The sequence below is a fragment of the Typopeltis vanoorti genome, chromosome 24 (assembly GCF_054136105.1).
Source record: "Typopeltis vanoorti isolate ZY-2024b chromosome 24, IOZ_Tvanoo_1.0, whole genome shotgun sequence".
Lineage (NCBI taxonomy): Eukaryota > Metazoa > Arthropoda > Arachnida > Uropygi > Thelyphonidae > Typopeltis > Typopeltis vanoorti.
Window position 1 is genome coordinate 86,274,849 of NC_143572.1, and position 19,892 is coordinate 86,294,740.

The 19,892-nt window shown below is 36.2% G+C and overlaps 1 protein-coding gene across 1 annotated transcript in view; it reads left to right on the top strand.

Moving 5' to 3' along the window:
• The window catches only part of Utx (Utx histone demethylase), an 802,237-nt gene that overhangs the window by 141,584 nt on the left and 640,761 nt on the right, over window positions 1-19,892 (top strand). The gene's annotated exons all lie outside the window — the stretch shown is intronic.

Here is a 19,892-nt window from a genome sequence, read left to right on the forward strand (position 1 = left end):
TTCCTCTTCCATTCAGTTTAAGTGATCATGCCACCTGAGATTAGCTCTGCTAACACATTTCTGGATGCTAACAATGTCACACAATATAAAATGATGGTACAACATGACAGCAATAGGTAATAGTTAGAGAAATGAGAATGGAGATTTACTGCTATTATTTTCTGAAATGAATTATCTGGTGATAGGAGGAAGTTTATTTAAATACGCAAAAAGCACCTGGATATCACTAGATGGTAAAAATGAACAAAATTGATCACAATACAATCAAAGATAATTTAAAGAACTCAATCTTAGATTTTAACATAAAGTGAGGTGCCGACGTAGGAGTTGATCATGACATAGTTGAAAGTGAGAATGAAGGTATTAATACAGAGCAAATGAATGGTTTAACAGATAATAAAAAAGATAAGATAGATGCAATGAGGATCACATGGTTGAGCAGAGCAATACATAGGGCAAAGCGGTAGCTGGAGTGTATGCACGAATGTCTACCGAGTGTACCAGCCAATAAAAAAAGTATGAAAGGAAAAATAAGAGTATGATTGTGAACATAAACAAAATGAAGGAGTGAGTATGAGGTGTGATAGTAGAGAATTTGACGAAATCATACTAACCTGGTGCGACCATTAAGGACGTAAGTGAGTCTATTAGGGAGCAAAAACAAAGGGTGACAGAAATGGTAGTGGTGGCAGGTACAAATGATTTGAAAGTAGATAAAATGGAAATGATAGAGGACCTGAAGGAATTGTTTGTCGTAGCAAAAGAGAAGAGTGAGAGAGTTAGGATGGTTAGTCTTTTGCCGTGGTATGACAGTGAAGAGTTTAGGAGGAGGGCCATAATTGCAAATGACTTTGTGCATGGGTTATGCAAGATGAGTGGTATGGAATTTGTGGACGTATGGAGCGAGTTCGATGGGCAAAAGGATCTATATAAGATGGATGGTTTCCATTTGAATGGATCCGGTGTAAGTGACTTGAAAAAGTGTTGTTGAATGAAGTGGATGTGCAGAATCAGGGAAACTAGATTTATTAAGTGGGGGGGAGTAGATATGCAGACCTTAGGGAGGCAGTTGATTGTATGAATGAGTATAATATGCCCGAGCGAATAAGAAGGACAACAAATCAGAATGGGATAGTTAGTATAAGACATCAAGGTAGGGATGGGACTAACTGGGGGTCTGCAATTCATGTATACTGATGCTAGGAGTATTAGGAACAAGAAGGAAGAATTTTTGGCACTTCCAGACCACAGGTTATTGGCATTAGTGAAACATGGCTGACTGAAGATGATATAGCTAGTGGGATTGAATGCGAGGGGTATAGTGTGTTCAGGAGTGACAGGGAGAATAAAATAGGGAGGGGGGGGAGTATTATTGATGATAGCCGATGAGCTGCAATCAAGGAGAATAGAAGTTGAATTGCAGGATAGAGAAAAGAGCACATTTGAGGCCATTTGGTGTGAGAATGAGGCTAGCAGAACAAAATGTAAAATTGGGCTTCTATAGACCAGGTGATGGTATAGATGGTGGAGATAGTGTGCATAAACAAATAGAAGAAATGAGTGGAAGGAGAGTAATTATTATGGGAGATTTCAACTATAGTAACATTGATTGGAAGGAGAAGAGGACACATGGGAGGAAGAAATTGGATTTTATGCGGCTATTAAGGGATAACTATCTGCGACAGCATGTAATGGAAAATACTAGAGGTCAGAGAGTGTTTGACGTAGTAATTGCATCTGAGGATTTGACTGTAACGAATATGACCACATTGCCACCAATTGGTGAGAGTGATCATAGGGTCTTGACATGGGAGGTGGCTAAAGGTGTGGAATTTACAATTAAGACAGGGTACATGTGGAATTATCAGGCTGGTAAGTATGACAAGCTTAGGAGCTTGATTGCTTCAGTGCCATGGCATGTAAAACTGCAAGGGCTGGATGTTGATAGTGCATGGGAGGCAGTTAAGAAATGTTTGCAGGAGGCAATAGCTGACTGTATACCTAGAGTCCGAATAAGAAATCAAGTAGGGATTAAATGGATGAATAACACCATTAAGCTTGAGCTGCAAAAAAAGAAACAACTGTGGTGGGAATTTAAGGAGAAAGGTGACCTGCAGGCACATGAACAACATAAAGCCCAGGCCGAAGGGTAATGAGTGTGGTAAGAAAAGCAAAAACAGATAATGAAAGAACATTAGCCATGCAGGCTAAAGAGAATCCCAAACAGTTTTTTCGATATGTTGCAAGTAAAAGAAAAAATGTATATGGCAAATTGATTTTAAAGAATGCCGATGGTAGGGAGGTAACCGAATCAGTTGATATAGTAGAATTACTGAGTGAGCACTTTGCAAGAGTATATCATCCAGGTGGTGACATTGCAGAAATGGAAGAACCAACAGCTTATATGGGAATTATGCTGAATGAAGTGGAGGTGAATAGTCTATTACAAAACCTCAATGTCAATTCATCTGCAGGATTGGATGGTATACCAGCTCGTGTCGTACGAGAAGTGGCTAAAGAATTGTCAGTGCTTTGACCTTTTTGTTTAATTTGTGTCTCGAGTCTGGGTTAGTTAGTGGGGTGGAAAGAGGGGAAAATAGTTCCACTGCATAAAGGAGGTTCTAAGACTGCTGTTGAAAATTACCGGCTGATCAGCATATCAGGAATTGTTGTCAAGATTTTGGAGAAAATAGTCAAGAATGAAATACAAGATTGGATAGATGAAAATGGGATACTGTATGGGGGACAGCATGGTTTTGTGAAGGGTAGATCATGCCTCAGTAAATTGATCACGTTCTATAACACAGTGATAGCTGAACTGGATAAGGGTAACGGGTTTACAGTGATTCTACTGGACCTTGCTAAAGCCTTTGATAAGATACCACATGGAATTCTAATCAGTAAACTGCAGCATATGAGAATGGATAGGAGGGTGGTTGATGGAGAGATATCAGAGAGTGGTTTATTTAGCAGTAGAGTCCAAAAGACGGCCTGTGACCAGTGGTGTGCCGCAGGGTTCTGTTCTTGGACCACTATCTGTTTAATTTGTTCATTAACGATATAGGAAAGGATCTGAGAGGAACTGTGCATCTGTTTGCGGATGATGCAAAGTTGGGTAGAGCAATTGTGAATGCTCAGGATGTCAAAATTTTGCAGGATGATTTGGATAGTTTGGAGGACTGGGCTAGGGAAAATGGATGTCAATTTAATGTGGCAAAGTGAAAGGCTATGCATTTTGGAGTGAAAAGATTAGCAGCAGTATATCACAATGGTGGAACCGTACTCCAGGAGATTGATGAGGCCAGGGATTTGGGAGTGTTGGTGGATAGGGAGTTGAAGTTTAGGGGGACACATCACAAAAGTGGCAAAATCAGCTCATCAAATCACTTGGTTGCTGAAAAACACTTTAACGAGCAGAGACAAACAGGTTATTGTTCCTCTGTATCGAGCCTTGATAAGACTCCATCTAGACTACTGTGCCCAGATATGGGCACGAGGGTTTCTTCTCGATGGGGAGGAGGCGGAGAGGATCCAGAGACGAGTGACCAAGATAATAGCAGGACTATGGAATGAACCTTATGAGAACAGGTTGAAGATTTGTGGGCTGCAGATATTGGTTGATAGGCAGAAAAGGGGTGATATGATTGAGACATTCCAATTACTGAAGGTTTCTATAAGATTAATTCAGAAGATATTTTTGAGAATAGGACTGGTAGTGGGAGGACTAGGGGCCATCCATGGAAGCTTGGTAAGAGTGTGGTTAGCAAGGTGTTAGAGCTATTTTTTTTCTTGGAGAGTTGTAAATGAGTGACATATGCTGCCAGACTCTGTTGTGGGTACCATGACTCTAAATGAGTTCAAGTTCAAGAACAACTATTCGACATACTGTGTGAATGTTGGATAGTTGTTCTTGACATGATGTTGGACCGGCCTCCCTCGATGAGTCTAAGGACTCCTTTGAGCTGCCCGTAAGAATAATAATAGTAATAGTGACAGCAAACTTAAATTAAAACTGCATAGTAATCCATGTGAGCAATTATAAAGAGAAGGACAAATTAGTTAAAAGATCAGAAAGAAAAGGTAAGAATTACATCAGCAGCTTGGCAGATGAAGCACAGAAGGCTGAGCATTAAGAGACAGAAAATTGTATGAGGTGACAAAGAAAATATATTTTCTGAAGAAAGGAAACAGATAAATATTACGAAGCAGTGGTTCTCAACCTTTTGAAAGCAGAAGATCCTTATATTAATTTGAAAAATATGGCTGACCCCCTGTGGCAGAATCTCCTGTGGATGGGATTGGAAATGATTAATCATCATCAAATTCTTGACATGTACCCTCAAGGGGTGTACAGGATGTGATAGTACTGCATGAAAAACTTACATCATTACTAACTTCCATAAAAATAACATAAAAATCCAACAACAACAACAAAAAAAAAACCTACCAACATTAATTTTTGCCAAAAAGAATTTCTTCATCCACTTTACCAACATCTGTAGCCTAAACAGCAATATGAATGATGTGCACCACCACCTACAGTCATCTGCTTGCCAGCAAAGGTTGGTCGATTGGTAGAGCCTCTGCTACTAATGGCTCAGTTAAGTAAGTTTGAGCACGGTTAGTAGTTGGAAGGGTACCAATCGTTTGATGCTGTTGGCACACTCTCCCTCGATGAGTCTTTCGACTCCCTGGAGGTGTCTAATAATAATAATAATCTAAACCAGACTTGCTATTTTTATTAGAACCCCACTCTCAACAACCACTGTCCACATTAACTACCCAAACTATATATTACACAATTCTTTCTGTCACAAATTTAGCACTTGTGCATCAGAACTGATATACCATACAGAAATTGCAAAAACTTCGAATGCCATCTGTTTCATCTGCTCTGTCTAAAAATTTCTTTCCCAAACCAACCTTCCCCCTTTTCCTATGCTGTCTCTAAAGCTCGACTTTTTACATTCAAAATATCCTAATAGTGAGGTTATCTTTCTTGGGGACTTCATTGTCCACAACTCACATTGGCTCCCCTTCTCCAGTTTCACCAATCAAGCTGGCAAGCATGCTGAGGTGTTCACCATCAGCAATGACCTGTCTCAGATCATTAATTTTCCCATCAGAATACCAGACCACTCCATCCAATTTGTCAACATTGACCTCTTCCTAAGAAGCTCCCTTTCCAAGTATACTGTGGTTGTTGGTTCTCCTCTTGGTGATTTGGATCACAACCTCACACAAGTCTCTTTTGCCATCGAACACCCTTCATCAACCAGTTCACAGTCTTGTGGTCTTTGGCATTACAAGGGTGTCAACTGAGAGGACCTCCATGACTTCTGTTCCTCCTTCCCATGGTCACTCCCCTATACTGTAGCTCCCAACTGCTGCAGTATAGGGGAGTGAGAATCATCACCAAATCCAAATCAGACCTTGAAAAGGCTAAATGCTGCAAACTCACCTTCTGACCAAATTTTGGTCACTCCATACGGTCCATTGCTAAGGCTGTTCGCTGCAGCTTTTGTCTACCCAGATTTCCACCAGTCTCACATCTGGATGATACTGTAGTTACCTCACCAAATGATGAGGCCAACTTACTTGTATCACTCTTCTCTTCCAATTCCTGCATTGATGACCTGGGCTAGGTTCCCTCCACCCTAGAAAGAACAGCTCCCTTCATGTTTCCCATAGTCTTCCGACAAAAAGAAATCTGAAGAGTCCTTAATAACCTTGAACACAAACCAAGCATCCGGTCCTGATGGTACCCTTGAACTAACGCCTATCCATTATCACCTCTTCGACTAACCTATTCAACATCATTTACCCTTCAACATGGAAACAGGCCCACATCCAGCTTATCCCAAAGAAAAGTCATGAAAGTCAACAAATTAACTACCATCCAATTGCTCTCTCTTCTGAACTGTCTCATTCCATTAAACCTACTCCATAATTTTAGAGAGAACAGAAGAGTATTGTTTGTATTTAATGTTTCTAATATATCATGTTAGTTACCGAGACATTGTCAGGGAGTACAAAATTAGGCTTGTAATATAAACACACAAAGGCAGCACAAAAAACCAAAACATGTGGAATAAAAGACTAGAGTTCCCAACTAGGTGGGGTACCCTCTATGGACACCTGTTGGCATCCTATGATGTAAACTGGAATCTCTGTGAAATATTAATGTTTCCATATTTTGGGAAGTTTTATGCAACCATATTTATTCAAATCAGGCTGATTTTTAAGAGCAGGATGAGATTAAAAAAACAGTCTTTTTCTTCCTTCTGAATTTATGGAGCATTGTCTTTTTCCAATTAATTCTGTGATGAGCTGTATCCAAAGCATGGTCTTCAAGGCCAGATTGACCATAGTCATCACTGCAGATGTATTTTTTATGTTCTTCCATGCAGATGGTAGCTTATCTTCCTGTCTTGTCACTACTAGGCCAACTTGCAGGAACAAGGAACTCTATATACACCTGAAACTGAGAGGGTAGGAAGTTTGTCTTTAGTGGATTAGTGGACTCATGTTAAAGTTTCTCTTTAACCTGAGTCTTAGATTGACCTAAGTTCCAAGGGACTGGAAAGAGAGCAGAAACATTCTGCTACATAAAGGGGGATAGTGATAAGACTAAGTCTTTGAATTACAGGCCAGTCTGTTTGTTTGGAGTTGTGGTAAAGATGTCAGAGAAGCTTGTGAGGAATGGATTCTGAATGGAATTGATGGGAATGTTTTCTTTGATGGACAGCATGGGTTTCTGAATGAAGATTGTGTTTTAGCAATCTACTTATTTACTATTACAAGGTGACAGCTGCATTGGGCAAAGGGAATGCACACGAAGTAGTATATTTATATTTTGCTAACGTCTTTGATAGATTGTCACATGGCAAGCTGGTAATTAAACTGGAACAGAAGGGATCGGATAGTAGATTAGCACAGTGGATCGGAGATTGACTGTCTGAGAGTATCAGTAATTTGTGTATGAGGGAGCAATATTGGAAGAGGAAAGTCACTAGTGATGTGCCAGAAAGGTCTGTTTTGAGGCCATTACTGTTTAATATATATGTTACAGTCCAAGTAATTAATCGGTTTATATTAATAATTACCGGCTATTATTAATACCAACCAAATAACGAGATTAAAGTAAATAATTTACGAGAATTAATCACACGAACCGGTAATTATTAATACTTCCCAACTATTGATGGTAAATGGAATAATACTTCCCAAAGATAAATGATGGTAAATGTAATAATTTTCAATATGCTAAGTTTGGGAGAGGGTGGGGAAGTACCACATGGCTCCTGGTTTTGGAAATTTATTTTTGTTGGTTTTTGATGTACATGTAAAAGCCCACGTTGAACATTGTGAGCAATTAATCTAATTATGTGTTGATTAAGTAAAAACTCATGCAATTTCACATAACACGTTTCTTTTTCTCTCTTTTTTTCTTTTTTTTTTTTGTCGAAAGCGTTAATGAAGAAGTGTTACAGATACTTCTTCATAATGGATTTATTTTTAGGTAGATAACCATAATTGACAAGTTCGTTAATTGTCAGCTGGACAAGTGTTCATAATTTTGTGATTATGAACATGTGTAATATTACATGCGACTCCCAGCTTCATCTCCCCATCTCCCTGCCCTGGAAGAAGCTTAGTACTGATTACTACGTTAATGGGAGAGGTTGCTTTTTCTTATTTACGTCAGTCACTAGTAAGTGCATACATTTCTCCACATTTTCATTGATTTTACGTGCCCATAAGCATAATAGGAGATTTAGAAATAATGAGAACATGATTTAACGACCAAGTTAATATGTTGAGATCGAAAAAAGGGAAAAATAATCAGTTATTCACAAGAGAAGAGTATTATTCATTTTTAGCGAAAGTTAAAAAGAACAAAGAGAAGGTTTCCCGCAAAACACCAGAAGATTATCAACGGTTATCAAGATATGATGTTGTAAAAATTGGAAATGTTGAAAAACTAGTTGTACCTGTTAAAAATGAAAGAGACCCAATTATGTATTACACTTTCTTGAAGGAAAATTTTCAGTTAATTCATGACACTCATATTGCCATCGGCCATGGAGGATGAAACATAATGATGAAAGAGCTTAAAGAGAAGTATAAGAACATCACAGTTGAAATTGTTATGATATATTTGAATCTTTGTGAACCCTGCCAAAAGAAATTGAGCATTCCAAAAAAAGGGCTCGTTGTTAAACCAATAAAAAGCATCGAATTTAATTCTAGATGTCAGATTGATTTAATTGATATGCAGTCACAAGCTAATGGTGATTATAAATTTATTATGGTTTATCAAGACCATCTTACAAAATTTGTTCAATTTAGAGCTTTGAAAACAAAATGAGCTGAAGTTGCATATCATCTATTGGATATATTCACAATATTTGGAGCCCCATGCATCTTGCAAAGTGACAATGGCTAGGAATTCACGAATAAAATTATTGAAGAAGTCTGCAGAATGTGGAATGAGCCTAAGATTGTTCATGGAAAACCACAGCAAAGTCAATCACAAGGCTCGGTTGAAAGAGCAAACCAAGACATTGAAAAAATGTTATTCACATGACTTGAAACAAATAAAACAACAAAATGGTCGGAAGCGATAAAATTTATTCAATTTAAGAAAAACAGAGCACATCACTCTGGAATTGATTGCAGTCCCTATGAAGCTATGATTGGCCGTAAAGCTAAGGTAGGTTTGAAAACATACCAGTCGATACCTTGTCAAAAATCACGAGTGAAGAAGATCTTGATATGATATTAAAAGATCAAATTAATAAGGATGTTGAATGTCAGAAGATAATCTCAGAGAGGGAAAGCGGTATTAGGACAGAGAACAGTGACAAAAGTGAAGTGGAAATAGATGATACAAGTGAAGACTTATCAGTTGGAGATCCAAACAAAAACAGAAATAAGAGTGTTAGCCAAATCGAAGGAAAACAACATTCTTCTGAAACAGGAACGATTGACAAGGAAGATAACAAAATAAAAATATATAATTAATGTTGAATTAGAAAATAATGAAAAAGTAAGGAAAGTACTTCTTTTGCACTCAGTGAAATCACAGAAAAAATTTTCTGTCTGAAAGCTGAAAAAATGTTACAGCTTTCAATGACTAAACTTCCATTTGCAAATGTAGGAGAAAATGTTTGAATAAGAATTCCAGCCATAGATAGGACTAAGACACCGATAACCTGAATATTATAGCTGTTATAATTTCTGTTGAGAATGAAAACCTATATAAATTAGGTATAAAATATGGCTTGGACAGAGAGACGAATTCCAAATGATTGGAGTAGAGCTCTCATAGTACCCATATATAAAAAGGGAAATAAAACTGATTGTGAGAATTACAGAGGTATTTCCGTACTGAGTGTTCCTGATAAGATTTATGCTAGCATACTTGAGAAACGGTGAGAATTGTGGAAGAAAAGCTTGGTTAAGAACAAGCTGGATTCAGGCCAAATAGAGGCTATCAGGATCAGATCTTCACTTTATGACAAATAGTTGAGAAAGCATAGGAATATAACAAAGATCTGTATTTAAGTTTTGTCCATCTGGAAGAGGCATATGACAAGGTGCCAAGAGAGAAGCTATTCAACATGCTACTGTTATTTGGTGTCAGTGGGGCATTATATCACGCACTACTTAGTCTTTATTTGAGTTGTAAGTCAGCAGTTACAATTGATGGAAGTACTGGAAGATGGTTTAATGTTAAATCTGGTGTGAGACAAGGATGTATCCTCTGTTATTCGTTATCTATATGGATCACATTATGAAGGAAAGTGTTATTAAACCTGACATCAAAATAGGAGATGTTAATGTCAGCTCTTTACTTTATGTGGAAGGTGTTATACTTCTAAATTAATCTGCAAGATTCCTTGAATAACTGTTGTAATAGATATGGTATGAAGGTCAGCAATAACAAGACAAAGACAATGAAAATAGGCAGAAGCATTGAAAATATCAACTGCATTGTGAATGGAGAACTTATAGAACAAGTAAAACATTTCAGCTACTTAGGCACGATTTTTAGTGAAGATGGTAAATTAAATATTGAACTAGACAACAGAATCAACAAAACTGGTATGGTAGGAAGTCAAATGAATAAATGTATATAGAATAAGATAGAAATTAGTCAAAACACTAAATTAGCTGTATACAAGACAGTGTTCAAACCAATTTTAACTTATGGATCTGAGAGCAGTGTCAGAAGTAAATCACTTGACCTGAGACTAGAGACCACAGATATGAGAGTCCTGAGAAAGATTAGGGTCGTGAATAGAAGGCATCAATGGCGATATCACATTAAAAACAAGGATATTAGGAAAGAACTTGACATCCAGGAAGCATGCAGTAGAGCTAATTTCATGTGTTATGGTCACTTAAACAGAGTGGGAGAGGAAAGATTAGCAAAACATGGATTCTATTCCAAGTTGGCAGGAAACGGATGCAGACGAAGACCAAGATATCGGTGGATTGATACAGTAAAAAGTACCTTAGAACAGGGGTCGGCAACCTGCGGCTCTTTGAATGAATAATTGCGGCTCTTTTCGTTATTAAACAATCTATTTTTGAATAATGCAAAATTAATGTTATTTATTAAATTAGAAACTAAAAACCCTAAAATTAGCATTTGCAATAAATTAAGGACATTTTACATTAAGTCAAGGATATTTTACAATCGAAAATAGTACATGCGATGCAGAAAAAATTAATACTTTCATGTTTGAACTCTTTGAAATCATACGCGATAATCCTTCTTTATATTCTATTTACATTTTACAAAAATTCTACTTTATGGTGGATATGACTTCCCATTTAAACGCACTAAATAAGAAACTACAGGGAAAGGGAAATACAGCAGTTTTGCTTTTAGAAGAAGTGATTTCGTTTGAACAAAAATTATATTTCTTTGCGACAGACTTAGAGAAAGGCACATTATTACATTTTCCTACGTTGAAGAAATATCAACAATAACAAGCTGATAATAATTCCATAAATTTAACCTTTTTCAAAGAAATTGTGGTAAATATGTGATCTGCATTTAATGGGAGATTTGAGGAATTTAGAAAGAACAAGGCAACTATGTCATTTTTATTGCGACCACTTGAAATTAATCCTGCCGAATTGAATTTTTCGCCTTCTGGTGGAATTGATGAGGCTGCATTTCAACTTCAGTTAGAGGACCTGAAAACCCAGGATTTGTGGAATTCAAAATTTAGAAATCTTAAAGTTGACCTGGAGGAGTTGGAAAGACAAAAATCTACCTTTGCAATACAAAAAAAAAATGATCTGAAATAGAAGATCTTAAAAAGCAAGATCACATTGTATTTGACACGTGGAATTGTTTACCGGACATTTACATTCGGTGATTTCAAACATACGCATTTGAACTTCTATCGATTTTCGGATCGACATATTTCTGTGAGCAAATATTTTCTAATATGAATTTTATTAAAAGTAAGTTGAGAAACCTACTAAACAACGTGAGTCTTTCGTCATGTTTGAAAATGAAAATTACAGCATATTCGCTGCATATTGAGAAACTATCCCAAGAAGTTCAACAGCAAAAGTCGCACTGAGAAGATATTTTAAATTTAAAAAAAAAAAATTAAAAGAAATAGGTATGTTATTGGATTTTATACACGTTTATGTAAGGAGGAGCAAATCTTTGTTTTATTATTTAATATTTATAAACATCATATAATTTCGTGTGACATGCCACCCCTGTATTTTACAAGTATGATAACGTGTTACTGTAAAATATATATATATATATATATTTTTTTTTTTTTTTTTTCAATGTAGTTTCTAATTTAAAGCAGTGATGAGCAATTAAATAGTAAATCAAATACTCCGTTCGATCCGCATAAAGAATATTTTCTTTTTCTTTGATAAGAAAGTATTAATTTACTTTCCATTATTTAGCTATATTTTAATTTTTTAACCTGCACAAATAAATCCACATGTAAAAATCAATATTCATAAAATAGATATTTTATTAAAATATACTAATTCTGCCGTACAAAACGAACACTGTAGACTGCACAAAAAACCTGAGAGGGCCTCATGCAACCCGCGGACCATTGGTTGCTCATCACTGCGTGCAGCTCCCTAAATTTTTTTTAACAGATTTAATTTTAAAAATGGCTCTTCAATCCAAAAAGGTTGCCGACCCCTGCCTTAGAAGATAGAAATATAAGATCTGACAATGTTGGAGCCTTGACAGGTAACGATTGATTTGCAGGAAAATTGTAGATAGGTAGTTAGTAATCATGTAGATTTTTCATATAGTACTATCATATCCTGTATATCTCTTGAGGGTAAATGTTAGGAATTTGATGATGATATTCCATTGATACAACAGTTTTGATTGGTACTATGACTGTAGTATGTCAGCACTGTGTAGCACTTATTTTTATTTTGTATGGGGGTTTTCCCCTATCGTCTCTGGTCCCTAAGGATGGGTTGATCCCTCCTAATGAGGGATTAAGTACATTTTATGACTATATATTCATGTGTGTTCACAGATCTGGTTTGTCTGTTGTGAGGGATGAAGAACCCTCTATCTCCGTATGAGACCGGCTACTCACCTTCCTCAGAATGTTTGAATGGAAGGGTGAACTAAATGAAATCGCAGATCCTCCTTAACAATTATTATCGCTCATTACAATGCAACATCCGCAGTCTCATCAATTTATTGAAACTATTCAAGCTTACAATTACACATTTCAAATGATGTTATTTAGTGCAAAGAAAATAGTTGAAAGGGGGGAACAGGTCATGCCTACTTTCAAGGTGCAGGGTCAAGTGTACCATTTGGCTGGAAGCTTGTTGTCAATCAAAACAAATGATCATAAATTTGTACAAATTTATTTCATCTCAAACCAACACGAACAAGCAGTTTTCCGTTGTAGATATATCAAAGAGTTAAACTTGGGAACTGTATTTGATTTACAAAGAATGTTACATCAGCATAACATATATTTACAAGCTTTTTAAGTTGGCTATAGAGAATGCTAACAGAGTGCAAAAACTAAGACTGACCATACTTGCAAACCGAGTTCTGACAGGATATCACGCTGGAAGATTCAGTGTGTCCACAGCTAATGAAGTAACGATTGTCAATTCTGGACAAAAACAGCAGAAACATAATCTTACATGGTTGCGACATTAGACTGAAATGGATATACGAGATGCATAGAGCCTATGATGCACTCCAATATCCACTTTTATTTTATAGTGGAGAGGATGGATATTGCATTGATTTACAACAAATGAACAAATTAAAGTAGAGAAACTACAAGTAGAAAAACTGTTTCAACAATGAATTTTTACATGTATCGCATGATGACACAGATGAAAAATTATAAATCAACTAAATAGATATGGTCAACTCATCAATCAATCGATACTGGGTTGATATGTATGCTAAAAGTAAGTCTGAGTGTCTCGCATACATATGTTTAAACCAAATTAAACTTCTGGTAGAAAATTATATACATCACTGCGATGCATTTTGCACTGATGAAAATACTTGAAACATTTTCCAAATTCAAATATTGTCTTCTTCTGATGTGGGAAGCTCACATTATTTCCATGAAAACACTTGGGATACAATGGTCTATGTTAGAGCATATGGTAGTGCTGACCCTTTCATTACCTTCATGTGCAACAGTAATTGGCCAGATATTTGGAAAATTTGCTACCTGGTAATAAGACTTATGACAGGCATGACATTATTGCAAAAGTTTTTCATGACAAGCTGATGAAATTGATTAATCTCATCACAAAGCACAAGATTTTTGGAGCATGGAGGTGCTACATGTATTCAGTAGAATGACAAAAAAGGAGATTGCCACACACTCATATATTGATTTGGCTCAAAGATACAGTCAGATGTCATGAAATCGATTCCATTATAGGAGCCGAGATACCTTCTCTTCACTGTGACAAAGAGCTGTTCGATATCATAGCAAAACATATTGTGCACGGTTCATGCATACCTGTTCATCCAAACTCACCGTGCCGTCCTTTTTGGCCGTGTGATTAGCATATTCGCTCTCCAGCCAAAAGGCTGCAGGTTGGAATCTTGCAGTGGGCATGGATGTTTGTGATTGTCTGTGAAAATACTAGTGGTAGTAGTGGCATTAGTGAGGATTATGTTGTGATGAGAGAACTATTTGATATCCTAACAAAACATATGGTGCGCAATCCATGCAGACCTGTTCATCTAAATACACTGTTCGTGAAGTCAGGAAAGTGTACAAAGAGATATCCAAGATCATTTAGGAATGAAACTCAAACAGGTGAGGATGGATATCCACGATATTGTTGACATGCTCTTTCAGATGGTGGCTGAAATGCCACCATGCATTTCAGCTACTTGTGCCATTTATAACAATAAATCTAAAAGCATGTTTTGAATACATATGGAAACATAATTAATTAAAATGGAAGTAAATGATTCAAAGTGTATCATCATTGAATAAAGTTTTAATTTTTATTAAACAAATATTAGCCAAGGAACGTTTCAAATTGATAATTGCCATATAGTGACTTGTAATTCGGTTTTGCCACAAACCTTTAATACACTCATAAATGTTGAAATTTGCAGTCCGTGAAATCCATCAAATATGTATGCAAGTATATCAACAAGGGCTCAGAGCAAATCCACCAAACGGCAAAAGAGATACTGATGTATAGTCTGGTTTGGTATAAATCTACTTCGCTATGTGCACCAAACCAGACTATACATCAGTATCTCTTTTGCCGTTTGGTGGATTTTATCTTTTGATATTCATGCACCATCCAACTGTAGTTCATCTCACAGTTCATCTCGAAAATGGTCAAAGAGTATATACTTCACAGAACATAATGCTCTCAGTATAGTAGAGTCACCAAGGGACACAACATTAACCGCCTTTTTTTAAGCTATACATCGAAGAATATTTTGCCCAAACGAGTACCTAAATACTACACCTGGCATCTAAACACATTTCAATGAAAAAGACAGGGTGGATGCCAGTGTGGATGATTATCCTGGTGTGAAAAAGAGCAATGGTCTAGGTCAGCGTTTCTCAACCTTTCTAAGCTCAAGGACCAGCAAAATGCCTAAAACAATTCTATGGACTACTAAGTTATGCAATTTTTTTAAAAACCTATGTGAGGATTACCGACATTTGGGAAAAACAGTGCCATTTATAACATAATAAATCTAAAAGCATGTTTTGAATACATATGGAAACATAATTAAAATGGAAGTAAATGATTCAAAGTGTATCATCGAACAAAGTTTTAATTTTTATTAAACAAATAAATAATATGATATAATTATGTTACCACTTACTTTTAAAGAGATGGTTGAGCTTCTCGACCCTTGCAGAGTTGCTGGATATTTGGCTCAATACTGGTCAACTTCAGTCGAAGAGTGGCGCACACACACACTAAAATGATTTCTGTATTTTATTTTTATTTGATGGAGCAATGAAAATCCTTTCTCACAAAGATAGGTTGAAGAAAACTGCATGACGATTTTCAATGCTGCTTCAGATAATTTGGGAAATTCACTTCTCACTGAAGGCAAGATCCAGAATGGAGCCGAACCAAGATCACAGAATTGCATTTTAAGCCCACTGTTATTTGAAAGCTCAATTAACTGTTTTCTTTTCGATAACGAAAGGTAGTTCTCATGACTGTAAGCCTGAAATGGATCGCGAACCCCCAGAAATTTCTTATAAAAGTTATTCGGAAAATATGCTTCAAAATTCTGTTTCAGAGTTTTGAGGTGGTCACAAACCCTTTCCAGAAACTCATAATCAACAAATATATCTTTTCCATTGAAAAGGATTCCAATGTTGGAAAATGTGCAAATTGTCTGTCTTTTACATAACTAATCCATAATACCAGTATTTTTCCCTTTAATGCCTTTATTTTGTAGAAGGCATCAAGAACAGTTAAACAATTTCCTTGAAGGGAGAGATTTAGTTCATTTAATTTCGTAAATTTAATTTTTACGAAAATTTATTTTCGTAAAAATGCCTGAAAGATAGGATAGTGTTGATAACCATGCTTCGTCAATAAGGAGTGAGGCAAAATCAGAATTATGCCTCACTCATTCATTTACAAACAATAAAACTTTGTGCCTTAGTTGAAATGATCTTGTTAGTACTTTGCCCATGGAAAGCCAGCGAATTTCAGAATGAAGCAAAAGTTGTATATATTCACTGCCCATTTCATAGCAGAGTACTGAAAATAACCTGTTATTTAATGGTCGAGCCTTTATAAAATTAACTAGCTTTACAGTGCAGTTTTAAATTCTGGTGGCATTTCTTTGGAAGCTACTGCTTCCCTATGTATGAAACAATGTACCCAATTCACATCCAGAGCTACTTTCTTGACCATAGAAACAACCCCACTATGCCTGCCTAAGGGCATGAGCTCCATCCAAACAGAAGCCTGTACATTTTTCCTACTGGATCCCTTTGTGTATTATGTAATTATTGTGAGTGTGAAATATTTCATCTTCAGTTGTTCGTGATGAGAAAGTTCTACAAAATGGAATATCATCATGAATGATGTTATCATGCGCATATGGGGGGGGGTATGAAACGTTCTCGACCTAACAATGAAAAAACGAATTTATAATTTCCAAATTATTTTTATTTTTCAATATAATCTCTCTTAAGACTAATACATAACAGCGATGCTCCAGCATCATTATCCCATCTTTGTAGGGGTTCTCAGTAAGATCTGCAAAATACATTTATACAGCTGTAATCACCTCTTGATTTGAAGAAAAACACTGACCAGCAAGGAAGAGTTTTAGTTTTGGGAAGAGATAGAAGTCAGAGGAAGCCAAATCTGGGGAATAGGGTGGATGTTCCAGTAATACATAGTGCAGATCCCTTAATTTTCCCATTGGCAAAACACCTTTGTGGGCAGGTGCACTGGCCTGATGAATGATAATTTTTTTCTTCTGCAAACTAAGTCTTTTCTCACAAATTTTTTTGTCTGGTCTGGTTAAAAGATCAGAATAATATTCTCTGGTTATTGTTTTACCCTTTCCAAGGTAATTAATAAACAAAATGCCTTCCAAAACACCGATGCATTCCAAAACATTCCAATGCATTCCAAAACACCGATGCCATGACCTTTCCTGATGGAACTGACTTTGTCTTCTTTGGCGCTGAACAACCGGCTTCTGTCCACTGTTTTAATTGCTGTTTGAATTCTGGTGTGTAATGGTGAATCCAAGTCTCATGCATAGTAATAAATCGATGCACAAAATCAGTTTTATTCTTGTTAAAACGCTCCAAGCAGTGTTCAGGGATTGTAATGCGAGTGCATTTTTGATCTGCTGTGAACAAGCGCGGACCATCTTGCGCATAGCTTTTTCATTTGCAATTCTTCATGCAAAATATATCCTACACCTTATTTTGAAATGCTTACGGTCTCAGCAATTTCTCGCACTTTGGTCGCCGGTTATCCAATACCATATTATGCACTTGAACAATGATTTCTAGTGTTGTCACACTTTTTGGACATTATTCATGTGGATCATCTTCAAGGCTGGTACGGCCACGTTTAAATTTACCAGCCCATTTCTTCATTGTCAAAACTGAAGGAGAAGAGTGCCCATAAACTTTTATGAATTTCGCTTGGCAATAAACCTTCTTTTACAAAAACTTTTATAACTGCACGATACTTGATTTCATCCATTTCAAGGGATACAGACAACACTTTTGCTTCAGACAGCTGTATAAAACAACAAACCACTTGATAGAATGACTTGCAATTTCACTTGGATGCTTATGATATGATAGTTGTACAACTTATAAAAAAAAAAAAAAATTGCGCCGATAGAGTTGGCATCTATGGTCGATGCCGAGAACATTTCAGATTCGTTCCTCATATTTTTATAATTATTTATGAAAAATATGTTTATGAAAAATAATTGTCTATGAAAAATACTAGTAGTGGTAGTGGACAGTAAATTGGTGGCATTGGTGTAGTTGGTGAAGACAGAGAGCTGTGGAGCAGGCGCCCTCCCTCGATGAGTCTTTGGACTCCCTTTAGGTGTCTGTAATAATAATAATAATATCTTACATAGTACATTAAGTGTGCATCATTTGTACCATCAGAAGTCTCATCTATTTGTAATGCATAATAAGAGCTTAAATCTTCCGATTAATGAGATTCTATGTGACATCATATCATTAATTCTGCGACCAACAGTGTAATTTGATTAATTAACATCTTTTAGTAATTTTTTGCCAAACATAGTTTTTACCACATCTTTTATAGCTGTAAATAGTTAATTTTCCACAAGAATGAGGTTTCGCTGTTTTCGCTATGTGCAAAGAGATAGGATGCTTCCAGTGCGTTGCTATTAATCAAATTCATGGCCGCAATTTTATCTTTCCCATGACTAATGTCCCTAAAAATTCATTTGGCTTATTTTTCACATCACAATGTTTAGTTTCTAAAGGTCATCGGAGTTTCCCAGGTTTCATGCACTCGTTCGACAACACTTCATAACACAAAGCAAATTGAAGTTTCTGTTCACTTTCATCTCCACACCAAGTAAACCCGAATTCCAAACATGAATTGTTATTTAAATTAAGGGGATATTAATCAGTGAGTAGCTAGACCAAATTAATACCAAAGGGTATAAAGAAAAGAACTTATATACTCTGCTATACGAGTTGTCCAAAAGGTGCACCCATTAAGTTACTTAAATATAAAGAGCCAACAGGCTTCATTTCGGCGATATAAACACTATTTAAATTAAGGGGATATTAAATCCCACATTGTTTTAAAACCGAATAACAAACTCAAAGATTGGAATCAGAGAGTTTCATGCCGAATATAGTAAACTATAAAAAAATCGGCGATTACTAGCGTAAGCTAATGCAAGTAGTCCTAGTATGTAGTACAATACCGGGCAACTCGTTGCAAAGGTGAGTAAAGTTCTGATCGATATTCTTGGTATTTTCCATAATGTAAAAACACATTTCCTAGGAAATGTATGCTGTTATTACATTATGGTAGGAGGTCACTACCCAGACCGGTTTCAGCCTTTTTTGAGGCTTCATCAGATTCCAACTCTCTGATTCCAATCTTTGAGTTTCTTATTCAGTTTTAAAACAATGTGAGATTTAATATCCCCTTAATTTAAATAGTGTTTATAACACCGAAATGAAGCCTGTTGGCTCTTTATATTTAAGTAAATGAATTGTTATATTTCCTACTGTATTTTTTCTTTGAACTGCTTGTTTCTTCTACTTCAATAGTATCAGGTTTACTTGCCATGACAACACGTGTATCAAAATTAGGGTTAGCATCATCTGTTTCATTTCCTTTTGTTTTCAAAGTCCTAGTTCTAAGCCACTTTTACATTATTAAAAAACGTGTCTGAAAAATATATAAATTCTGGGGTTACTCACGACACACTGTCCAAGTTTCACTTAGTACTTCTGATGATACACCGAGCCTTGGTTAAAGGAGGAAAACCTTAAATAACATAAATCAATAAACAACAAGCAATTGCTTGAAATGTGGATGACACATTTACTTCAAATCTGACAAAACAGCAAGGGAAGGCAGAAGCAATAAAACCATATTGTTGTTCACTTCACCCCTCTTTTATTACTCGTCATTCTGTCGCTACAATAAATTGTAGCGGAAGAATGTTCATGGAATGAACATTCTGCTGCTATTTGTTGTTTTTTTTAAGTATCCGTTTTATTTCAATAATTTTTACTTACTTATTCAATTTCAATTTGATTTGTTTGGATAATTAAAATATATATATTTAATTAATTTAAGTCTGCCTGCAGACCACCCGTGCCATCGTTGCAGAC